The sequence below is a fragment of the Phocoena sinus genome, chromosome 9 (genome assembly GCF_008692025.1).
Source record: "Phocoena sinus isolate mPhoSin1 chromosome 9, mPhoSin1.pri, whole genome shotgun sequence".
NCBI classification, from domain to species: domain Eukaryota; kingdom Metazoa; phylum Chordata; class Mammalia; order Artiodactyla; family Phocoenidae; genus Phocoena; species Phocoena sinus.
Genome location: NC_045771.1, coordinates 52,420,014 through 52,432,688, shown reverse-complemented (window position 1 = coordinate 52,432,688; position 12,675 = coordinate 52,420,014).

Below are 12,675 nucleotides of genomic sequence, written 5' to 3'. Positions count from 1 at the left end.
CCTGCTCCAGGGAGCTGGTTCAGAAGATCAGAGGTCAGTGGGATCCAATAACTCATGGGTAGACCAGTCTGTGACTCTACTGTGGCCACAGATACAAATCAAAGAGGAAATCTAAAAATACCTAAAGACAATGAAAATGAAAACACAATGATCCAAAATCTGTGGGTGCACCAAAAGCAGTTCTAAGAGGGAAGATTATAGCAATACAAGACTATCTCAGGAAACAAGAAAAATCTCAGGTAAATAACCTAAGCTTATGCCTAAGGCAACTAGAGAAAAAGGACAAACAAAACCCAAAGTTACTAAAAAGAAAGAAATCATAAAGATCAGAGCAGAATTAAATGAAATAGAGACTAAAAAAAAAAGAAAGTAAAGAAAAGATCAATGAAACTAAAAGCTGGTTCTTTGAAAAGGTAAACAAAATTGATAAACCCTTAGCCAGACTTATCAAGAAAAAGAGGGAGAGGGCCCAAATCAATAAAATCTGAAATGAAAAAGGAGAAGTTACAACCGACACCACAGAAATACAAATGATCATAAGAGACTACTGCCAGCAACTATATGCCAATAAAATGGGCGACCTAGAAGAAATGGACAAATTCTTAGAAAGGTACCAATCTCCCAACACTGAACCAGGAAGAAATAGAAAATATGAATAAACCAATTACCAGTACTGAAATTGAATCAGTAATTTAAAAACTCCCAATAAACAAAAGTCCAGGACCAAATGGCTTCTCAGGTGAATTCTACCAAACACTTAGAAAAGAGTTAACACCTATTCTTCTAAAACTGTTCCCAAAAAAATTGCAGAGGAAGGAACACTTCCAAACTCACTCTGTGTGACCACCATCATGCTGATACCAAAACCAGACAAAGATACCACAAAAAAATGAAAGTTACAGGCCAATATCACTGATGAACATAGATGCAAAACTCCTGAACAAAATACTAGCAAACAGAATCCAACAACACATTAAAAGGGTCATACATCATCATCAAGTGGGATTTAACCCAAGGATGCAAGGATTTTTCAATATCTGCAAATCAGTCAATGTGATACACCACATTAACAAATTGAAGAATAAAAACCATATGATCATCTCAATAGATTCAGAAAAAGCTTTTGACAAAATTCAACACCCATTTATGATAAAAACTCTTCAGAAAGTAGGCATAGAAGGAATCTACCTCAACATAATAAAGGCCATATATGACAAACCCACAGCTAACACCATACTCAAAGGTGAAAAGCTGAAAACATTTCCTCTAAGATCAGGAATAGGACAAGTATACTGACTCTCACCACTTTTATTCAACATAGTTTTAGAAGTCCTAGCCACAGCAATCAGAGAAGAAAAAGAAATAAAAGGAATCCAAATTGTAAAAGAAGTAAAACTGTCACTGTTTGCAGATGACATGATGCTACATAGAAAATCCTAAAGATGCTATCAGAAAACTGCCAGAGCACATAGGTAAAGTTGCTGATTACAAAATTAATATACCAAAATCTGTTGCATTTCTATATGCCAACAATGAAATATCAGAAAGAGAAGTTAAGGAAACAATCCCATTTACCATCGCATCACAAAGAATAAAATACCTAGGAATAAACCTACCTAAGGTGACAAAAGACCTGTACTCCAAAAACTATAAGACTCTGATGAAAGAAATTGAAGATGACACTAACAAGTGTAAAGACATACCTTGTTCTTGGATTGGAAGAATCAATATCATTAAAATGACTATACTACCCAAGGCAATCTACAGATTCAATGCAACCCCTATCAAATTGCCAATGGCATTTTCCACATAACTAGAATGAGTAACTTAAAATTTTTTATGGAAACACAAAAAGCCCCAAATAGCCAAAACCATCTGGAGAAAGAAGAATGAAGCTAGAGGAATCATGCTTTCTGACTTCAGACTATACTACAAATTACAGTAATCAAAATGGTATGGGGCTTCCCTGGTGGCGCAGTGGTTGACAGTCTGCCTGCCGATGCAGGGGACGTGGGTTTGTGCCCTGGTCTGGGAAGGTCCCATGTGCCACGGAGCGGCTGGGCCCATGAGCCATGGCCACTGAGCCTGCGCGTCCAGAGCCTGTGCTCTGCAACGGGAGAAGCCACAACAGTGAGAGGCCTGCGTACCGCAAAAAACAAACAAACAAACAAAAAACAACAAAATGGTATGGTACTGGCACAGAAACAGACATATAGATCAATTGAACAGGATACAAAGCCCAGAAATAAACCCACGTACCTATGATCAATAACTCTATGAGAAAGGAAGTAAGAATATACAATGGAGAAAAGACAGTCTCTTTAATAAGTGGTTCTGGGAAAACTGTACAGCTACATGTAAAAGAATAAAATTAGAATATTCTCTAACACCGTATACAAAAATGAACTCAAAATGGATTAAAGACCTAAATGTAATACTCAATACTCTAAAACTCCTAAGGAAAACATAGGGAGAACAACACTCTTTGACATAAATCGCAGCAATATCTTTTTGGATCCACCTCCTAGAGTAATGAAAATAAAAACAAACAAACGAAAAATAAATGGGACCTAATTAAACTCAAAAGCTTTTGCACAGCAAAGGAAACCATAAACAAAATAAAAAGACAACCTACAGAATGGGAGAAAATATTTGCACATGATGCAACCAACAAGGGATTAATGTCCAAAATATACAAACAGCTCATACGACTCAAAGCAAAAAAACAAATAATGCAATCAAAAAATGGGCAGAAGATCTAAGTAGACACTTCTCCAAAGAAGACATACAGATGGCCAATAGGCACATGAAGAAATGCTCACCATCACTAATTATTAGAGAAATGCAAATCAAAACTACAATAAGGTATCACCTCACTCCGGTGAGAATGGCCATCATCAAGAAGTCTACAAAGAATAACGCTGGAGAGGGTGTGAAGAAAAGGGAACTCTCCTACACTGTCAGTGGGAATGTAAATTGGTATAGCCACTATGAAAAACAGTACGGAGATTCCATAGAAAACTGAAAATAGAACTACCATACGATCCAGCAATCCCATTCCTGTGTGTATGTCGGAAGAAAACTCTAATCTGAAAAGATACATGCACCCCAACGTTCATAGCAGCACTATTTACAATAGCCAAGACATGGAAGCAACCTAAATGTCCATCAACAGATGAACGGATAAAGAAGATGTGGTACATATATACAATGGAATATTACTCAGCCATAAAAATAGAATGAAATAATGCCATTTGCAGCAACATGGATGTACCTAGAGACTATTATAATAAGTGAAGTCAGACAAAGACAAGTATTATATGGTATCGCTTGTATGTTGAAAAATTATACAAATGAACTTATTTACAAAACAGAAACAGAGTCACAGATGTAGGAAACAAACTTATGGTTACCATGGGGGAAGGGGAGGAGGGATAAATGGGGAGACTGAGATTGACATATACACACTACTATATATAAAATAGGTAACTAATACGGACCTACTGTATGGCACAGGGAACTCTACTCAATACTCTGTAATGACCTATATGGGAAAAGAATCTAAGGAGTGTATATGTATATGTATAACTGATGCACTGTGCTGTACAGCAGCAACTAACACAACATTTTAAGTCAACTATACTCCAATAAAAATTTTAAAAAAAGAAAAGAAGATATGGTGTATGTATATACACACACACACACACGCACACACACACACACTGGAATATTACTGAGATGTAAAAACGAATGAAATAATGCCATTTGCAGCGACATGGATGGATCTAGAGATTATCATACTAAGTGAAGTAAGCCAGGCAGAGAAAGAGAAATATCATATGATATCACTTTTATGTGGAAGCTAAAGAAAAATGATATAAATGAACTTATTTACAAAACAGAAATAGACTCACAGGCATAGGAAACAAACTTATGGTTACCAAAGGGGATGGAGGGTTGGGAGGGAATAAATTAGGAGTTTGGGATTAACATATACACACTACTTGGTATAAAATAGTTAAACAACATGAACCTACTCTATAACACAGGGAACTGTATTTAATATCTTGCAATAACCTACAATGGAAAAGTTATATATATATAACCATCACTTTGCTATACACCTGAAACTAATAAAAAATTGTAAATAATACTTCAATTTTGAAATGGTTTTTAAAAATCATGGAAGACATCATAGAAGACTGAATGTTCATCCTGAATTTTAGAGGTGAGGAGGAGTTTGTATGATGGACAAGGGAAGTAAAAGGTGGGTGTTCCAGAAATATTGCCAGCACAAGCAGTAGGACCTAGAAATTTGAAAATTCTAAACATTAGTGAAAACTTTTCATATGCTTAGCTATCTCTATGTTTTTAAAGGTCCTAATACTGCAGGGTGGGGAAATAGAGTTACCTCCTTTCCAGAGGAGGGGAAATTTGAGCTGAGTCCTGAGGATGGGAGTTGGATAAGTAGAGATGTCAGGAAGGAGGGCTGATGCTGCATTAGCCATCGTGTGATGGTGAAGGAAAGGCCAGACACTGCACAGATGTCAGCAATGACATCATTTAGCTGCTGAACCAGCTGAATTTGTTTCAGCTACTTCAGTTGAGTTTTCTATTATTTTTAATAAAATGCATTCCTAACTCTAGAGAATCCAATACCACAACGGAGTACTAAAAGCAAGAGGCTTTAAAATACGGAACTGGTTGGGTAGAGGGGTTAGGATAGTGGGCAGTGAGGACCTACAACTTTCCTAGGCTGCTGATAACAGTGGAAAAATTGGTCAAATTATCATCTGCTGTGTTTGGGGACTAAGAAAATGTAACAGGAACAAGGCTATAGTTTTAGGAGAAATGTTTGGAAAATCTCAGGTTTTTCATGTGTGTTGAGTACTTCTTGTTGTTGAAAATAAAAGGATGGAAAAAAATATACAATCAAAATAAAGTTGGTGTAGCTTTATTAATGTCAAGTAAAATAGACTTTGAACCCAAAAAAAAAAAACTCACTAGAAATGGATTTACTTCATATGGATATATAGCTTAATGCACCAATTGTAACAATTCTAAACTCGTATTGCCTAATACTTGCCTAAAACAAGTTTAGTATCCAAAATGTATAAAGCAGAAAGTGAAGGAAATGATTAGGTGAAAAGTGGAAGGGGAATATTATGGGTCAGGCTGGCAAGAACTGAACTCAGTGATCAATGTTAACATTACAGAGACAACCAAACCGCATCTGTACATTGCACATGGAAGTGTACACCACCACTTATGAGGTATTCTTGCTAAAAATTTGAACCTCAATCTGATCAAGGCTCTAGATCATGGGAAATACAGAGTACAGAGGAACAGATAAAGCCTAACCACAGGAAGGTAATCAGTGAAATGTGGAAATGTGGAAAAACACAGGACAAATGGGCCCAGTGTCTTCAATAAATACATTTAAAGGGGAGAAAAGGATAAATGTATACATTAAAATAGATTTAGGACACTGTCTTAGCCTGGGTCCTCCTGAAAGTGAATATTTTACGTGGGAGTGTGAACCCAGAGATTAAGGAAGTAAAACAGAGAAAGAAAAAGAGTAAAGACAGGTTACTGATCAGGAAATCTTTCAATCCCATGGGATCTTCTGAGGCCCCATATGAAACACATTTCTGAAACATCGTAGGGGAGAAAGAGGGAAAATTTTATCGGCTCACATTCCCCACTGGTCAAAGTTTGCTCCCAGGGCATTAACTTGCCCTTCTGGGTTTTGCCCGTACATGAAGAACAAGCAGTTTCCTACGCTAGTAAAAGAGTCCTGAGAACATTAGCCGTTCCAGGCAAACTTGCACTTTGTTTTTTGGTTTTTTTAAAGATTTTTTTAAATAGTTAATTTATTTTCCCTACAGTTCAATTCTTTTATTATTATTTTATTTATTTTTGGCTGCATTGGGTCTTCGTTGCTGTGCACAGGCTTTCTCTAGTTGTGGCGAGCAGGGGCTACTCTTTGTTGTGGTGCACAGCTTCTCATTGCGGTGGCTTCTCTTGTTGCAGAGCATGTGCTCTAGGCGTGCAGGCTTCATTAGTTGTGGCACGCATGCTCAGTAGTTGTGGCTCACGGGCTCTAGCGCATAGGCTCGCTCAGTAGTTGTGGCACACGGGCTTAGTTGCTCTGCGGCATGTGGGATCTTCCCGGACCAGGGCTCGAACCCGTGTCCCCTGCATTGGCAGGCGGATTCTTAACCACTGCACCACCAGAGAAGTCACTTTCTTTCTTTTTTTTTTTTTTTTTTTTTTTTTTTTTTTTGCGGTACGCGGGTCTCTCACTGTTGTGGCCTCTCCCGTTGCGGAGCACAGGCTCCGGACGCGCAGGCTCAGCGGCCATGGCTCACGGGCCCAGCCGCTCCGCGGCATGTGGGATCCTCCCGGACCGGGGCACGAACCCGTGTCCCCTGCATCGGCAGGCGGACTCTCAACCACTGCGCCACCAGGGAAGCCCTTTCTTTCTTTCTTTCTTTTTTTTTTTTTGATGCCGACCATCTCTAAAGTCTTTATTGAATTTGCCACAATACTGCCTCTGCTTCATGCCTTGGCTTTTTGGCTGCAAGGCATGTGGGATCCCAGCTCCCCAACCAGGGCTCGAACCCTCACCCCCACATTGGAAGGCGAAGTCCCAAACATTGGACCACCAGAGAAGTCCCGGAACTTTGGATTTGATGGCTTAGCTCAGTGAGGGGGACTGAGGTCAAAGCCCAAGAGGAGAAGTCTAATAGGAGACCCTCTCCACATTAACCTGGGACACCAAAGGGCCCAGAGTAAGGGTGAATGACGTATATCCAAAATCTCCCCCTCATCCACAGAGGACTACAGAGAAAATGGCCTTGGCACTGAGCTGGGTTGAGGGATGGGGAAAGGAGGGAAACTGGTTCCTAAGTATACAGCACCATCTTATGTGGGCCTTATGGGAATTTGCAGGCAAGCCTGTCCCCAAAAGTCATGAATTCAGGACACAGCATCATCACTGAAGTACTCCTTTGAAAAGAACTTCTGAATTTAATACCCAGTGAAGTCTTCAGATTTACGTATGAATTTATAGGAGATAAGGGCTAGAAGAATATATTAAATGACACTTTTTGGTAAACAATCCAATCCAGAAAGATATTCTACAAGAAAAATGACCCAGTTTTTTTCAACAAATAGATGGTACAAAAAGTCAGAGTGGGAAACAGGGAACTGTTTAAGATAACAAAAGACTTGTTATATATTAAGCACATATAAACCAAATGCAAAGTGTAGACCTTACTTGGATTCTAATAAGAAAAAAATCAGGGAAATTTGAATAAGGACTGGCTGTTAGGTGATATCAAGGAATTATTGCTTAATTTATTAGGTATCATAATTGTAAGGAACTGCACCAAGAAACGGAGGAGAGCTTAAACAAGCTTTATTTGGGAACGCCCCTGGGCGAGGTTCACGGGTCCGAGAGAAAGGGGCCAGAGAAGTCGCGCCCGGGCGAGGGTTTGGGCAGAATTTATAGGGGAAGAAGGGAAAGGGGTGTGGTGAATCCAGGCGGGCGCAGGGTATTCCTTATTTGGTGGTCTTTTCGGGTATCGTGGCAATATCTGGTGCCGGTCGCATCAGTCTTGGGACCGTTAGTCCCGCCCCTTGAAAGGCGGGAAGGCTGGGCCAGGTGGAAAGTCCCCAGGTCAGTTCCTGGAACTGGGTGGTCCGGAAAGTCTCCAGGTCTGTTTCAACCTGTGAGTCTGATTGCGTTCTCCTGCCTCGGGCCAGTTGGCCTTACAATAATGATATTGTGGATTTTTTAAAAAGTCATTTGTTAAAGATACATGCCGACGTATAATATTTATGAGTAAAAATGTATGACATCTGGCATTTTGCTCTAAAACACTTAAAAATATATTAGGAGGAGCATAGGTAAATTGTTTACTCACAAACTGGCCCCCATACACAGAGGGCAAGGAGAGACTAAAGAAAGAGGCAGACCACTCCAGATTGCAGGTGGCAGGTTTAATAAGCAAGGGAACTTCCTTACAAGGCTTGTCTTGAGTGGCCACAAGACAGGTAGATCTCCGCACCAGCCTTATAGAATCTTAACGTTTACATAGAGGCCTTAAGTAGGTTCAGTCACATATACTATCCAGAAGGTCTCAACAACTCTCTCAAGGCTGCAGCCCTGAAACAGCTCCCACTGCAGGAACGGAGGGTAGAACTGTACATTCCAAGAACAGGGTGTAACTGAGCAGGAACCTACGGGGCTTCCCAGGATGGGCCCTTCCCTCATATCCTCCGCTTTATCTCCTCTCTGAAGTACCTAGATAACAGTATCTAATGCACATTCCTGAGTTGTTTTTACAAATGTGGAAACCCCCCACCAGGTGGAAGATGTTAACTACTTGATGATCATATGAGCATGTAGCCCCCAGACCTACTGACACCTAAAGATTGATAATGTTAACCCCTGTGACACTGCCCTGTTACCTCACCATCAGCCAATCAGAGAATTGTGCACAAGCTGATCACATACTCTGCAGACTGTCCTCCACCACCACCTGGCCTTTTTAAATGCTTTGCTGAAACCCTTCAGGGAGTTCAGGTTTTGGAGGGGCATGAGCCACCTGTCTCCTTGCATGGCCCTGCAGCAAACCTTTCTCTGCTCCAAACTCTGACATTTCCGTTTGTTTGGCCTCACTGTGTGTCAGGTGCACAAACTTGTACTAACAAGGGGAGGGGGCAAGGGGCCCCCAATTGCCTGCATCCAGCTCCAGGGTCAACTGGTGGTTATCTCTTTTCAATTACCTCTCTGACAATAAGAATGGCAAAATGTTGATAATTTTTGGAGCTCGGTGACAAGTCCACTTTACTATTTTCTCTACTTTTGCAGGTTTTAAAATTTCTATTATAATTTTTTTCTTTTTTTTTTTTTTTTTTCGGTACGCGGGCCTCTCACTGCTGTGGCCTCTCCCGTTGTGGAGCACAGGCTCTGGACGCACAGGCTCAGCGGCCATGGCTCACGGGCCCAGCCGCTCCGCGGCATGTGGGATCCTCCCAGACTAGGGCACAAACTCGTGTCCCCTGCATCGGCAGGCGGACTCTCAACCACTGCGCCACTAGGGAAGCTCTCTATTATAAAATTTTGTAAGAAACAAAATGGTTCCAGACTAGTAGTTCCTTTGAGCACCTGGCAGAAGCAAATGCAAAACATCTCTGGAAGAAAGCAACTTCAAACTAGGCCTTTAAGAATCCTCAAAAATTGTTTTTAAGGAGCAATGGTACATGAATGAGAATCAGCAGAAATTATTTAGCAGAAACATACCTGCTAGGTCCTTAACTTTACACCATACACGAAAGTCAATTCTAGGTGGATTAACACTCTAAATGTCAACCTTTTAGAAAACAGTGTAGAAGGCTATATTTAAGACCTTTGGTTAGAGAATGATTTTTGAAAGAGGACACAAACCATAAACAAAAAGGTGGATAAATTTGACAACATTAAATAATTTTTGTTCATTTATGCTAGAACCTGGAGAAGATATTTATAGCATGTACAACCAACAAAAGATTATTATACAGAATGTGTAAAGAACTCCTATAAATCAATGGAAGAAACAATCAAAATGGGAGAAATTGGTGAATAGGCATTTCACAGAAGAGAAAATAGAAATACTTAATAAAGATGAAGAAGTGCTAAATGTCATTAATTATTGGGGAGATACAAATTAATACAATGATGTTGGTATGCATGAATAAAAGGTCTGACAATTTCAAATGCTGGAGAGGATACAGAGCAATCTGAATGTTTTTATACTGCTGCTTGGAGCACAATCACTTTGGAAAACAATTTGACATTATCTAGAAAGGAGTGCACTCACATACCATATGACTAAGCAATTCCACACCTCTATAGATACCGTAGAGGAGTCTCCAGACCAGCAGAACAAGCATTAGAAATAAAAATTCTCAGTCCTACCCCAGACTTTCTAAATCAGAAGCTCTGAGGATGGGGCCAATAATCTAGTTTAACAAGTCCTCCAGGTGATTTTAATGTACACTAAAATTCAAAAACGATTGTCCTAGAGATACTTTTTAAGACAATATATATGTATATATATACATATATATCTATATTTATATTTGCAAATTTATTGAGGTATAATTTACATATCATAAAATTGTTTTAAGCGCCCCCTAGAGAAACACTTGCACCAGGAGAGGTGTACTTTGGACATTCATAATAGCAATGTTTATAAAAAGTGGAAAGGGCCCAAATGTACATTACAGTAGAATGGATGAGTAAATTTTATATAATTGCTTAATTACTATTCATAAATGAAGGACAATCTAATACAGACATCAATGTTTATGAATCTCAAAAACATAAAGATGATTTCAACAACGATTTTCAGAAGAACAAATCCTATGAAATTCAAAAACGTGCAAAATTAAACATATACTTAGTGATAAATTTTCTGTAAAAAAGAAAGGAAACATTAGTAAAAAAAAAGACTGGTATTGGTCTATTTCTTAAGCTTGTTGATGACTACTTGGGTGTTATTATTGAAAAACTAAACTGTGCATATATGTTTATATGTGCTTTTGTATGAATAATATAGTTAAATAAAAAGAAGAAACATTGATTTTGTCTAAACAGGTGTTTGGTTGTGGACACTCATACAAAAAAGTTGATCAAAAGAAAGAAAAACACTTGAAAGCTACTAAATTTTGGGGGAAAATTGTCTCAAAAATCTTAAGCTTGCCTGGAAAACTTGAGATTCTTCAACACTTACTGTCCCCTGGATTCTGTATTTGCACCAACCGGGAGTGGCTTGTGAAAGTTGTGCCTATCCCCCAAAAAAGACATTTTCCCCAAAGCCCACAAGAGATGCTGCCATACGTGGCTTTGGAATAAGAACTTCTTCAAAAGAGGTACACCAAGAGCTGGGAGGGGATAGGTAAGGGAGATCCTTCCAGATAACAGAATCAGAGGCTGCCTAATCTCGCTGGCCCTGCAAGGAACTTTCTCCACTGTTGGAAGTGGGAGTCATTACCACCTGCCCAGCAGTATTTGGTATGTGCCATGGACTCTTGTCTTCTATGTATTTCCCATTCTTTCCTTTTCGGAGACCTTTGTATTGTAATTATCCTATTCTACCCTCGTTACTATAATATTAGGTATTTTGTGATGGGGAGAAGCGACTTTCTTGTCCTTTAGCTCTCAACTGCCAAACCGTTAAGAGTGAATGATAGTGGGACTTCCCTGGTGGTCCAGTGGTTAGGACTCCGCACTTCCACTGCAGGGGGCACTGGTTCAATCCCTGGTCGGGGAACTAAATTCCCACATGCTGTGTGGAGTGGCCAAAAAGAAAAAAAAAAAAATTGAATGACAGAGAAGACTTCAAACCAGTTTCAGTAGCTGGCTGAGACTTTGGGGTTGCCTTCCTTAGGGGTCTGACGACTACATTTAATGTAAAATGCCTACATTGGGGAGAAGGGTGTGCATGGGTATTAACAGTTCAAGGGGTGAGCTGGGCAGACTAACGAAACACACATTTCTAACTCTCTTCTTGACCACCTCCATCATAGAACCTGGGAAACGTTAGTCCTGTATTTGCTTTCCCAGTCTCCTTTGTACAACCAGGGATGGCCATGTGACATAGTTCTGGTCAATGATACATAAGTGAAAAATTTTTAGAGGGGCTTCTAGGAAAACTCTTTCGTACTTGATAAAAGGAATAGCTGATATTGGTTGCCCCATTTCTTTCTTCTTTGAATTTGGATATAATTTCAGGGGTTCTTGAAACTATGGGGAAAATGCCATGAACCAACTCCAGCAACCACCTACCCCAACACTTCTTTAGAGTAACAACAACAAAAACCCAGTGTTTAATTAAGCCACTGTTAGATTATTCTGTCATTTGCAGAAGAAAGCATTCCTAACCTATACATCACTGCAAAATGCTGATATTTCCAATCTCATTTTATGAGGACTTACTATGTAAAATGTCTAATACTTGCCAAGGCAAGTGTCCCTCTTTCATGTCCCTCTGTCCGTCATATATCCTAGAGCAATTTAGATACCTCTGGGAATAAATTACAGTTCAATTATACTTAAAAATAATTAAAGCAGAGGTCAAAAACATATACAATATTCTAATTAGCAAAGTTGTCAGTTTTCTCCAAGGTTAGGATAACATTTTCTATTTTGTTCTGAACTCTTATTTGTCATTCCTAATATTTTTCTTGACTCTTTTGGTCAGAAGAGTTTTCTACTCTAGAATCTTCGTGGAAGAGTCCACAACTGCACTAAGCCTATTTTAATTATTTCTCTCTAGATTCATTAACTTGTACTTACCTGCATAGCCATTCCCCTGCCACCTTTCTATAAGCTCACATAGCCTGGCACTTTATGCTATTTAATCTTTGTTAGTTTAGCTGCTGCCTAAAAGCAGGGCTAGGTGTTCATAAAGAGATAAAAGCTGGCGGCAGCAGCCCATAGGTGTGATTGGAGAGAGTACTGAGCAGGGCTCCTTCCCCTAAAATAACCTTAATTTCAGGATCACTCCTTGACCCAACTGTTGAAAGCCTTTTAACCTTAAAATGTCTCTATAAAAATGCGAATGTGGCTGGGAGGCTTCAAAGTTTATTGGCTAAGGTTGAGTTAGGAGGTAACACTTTGGG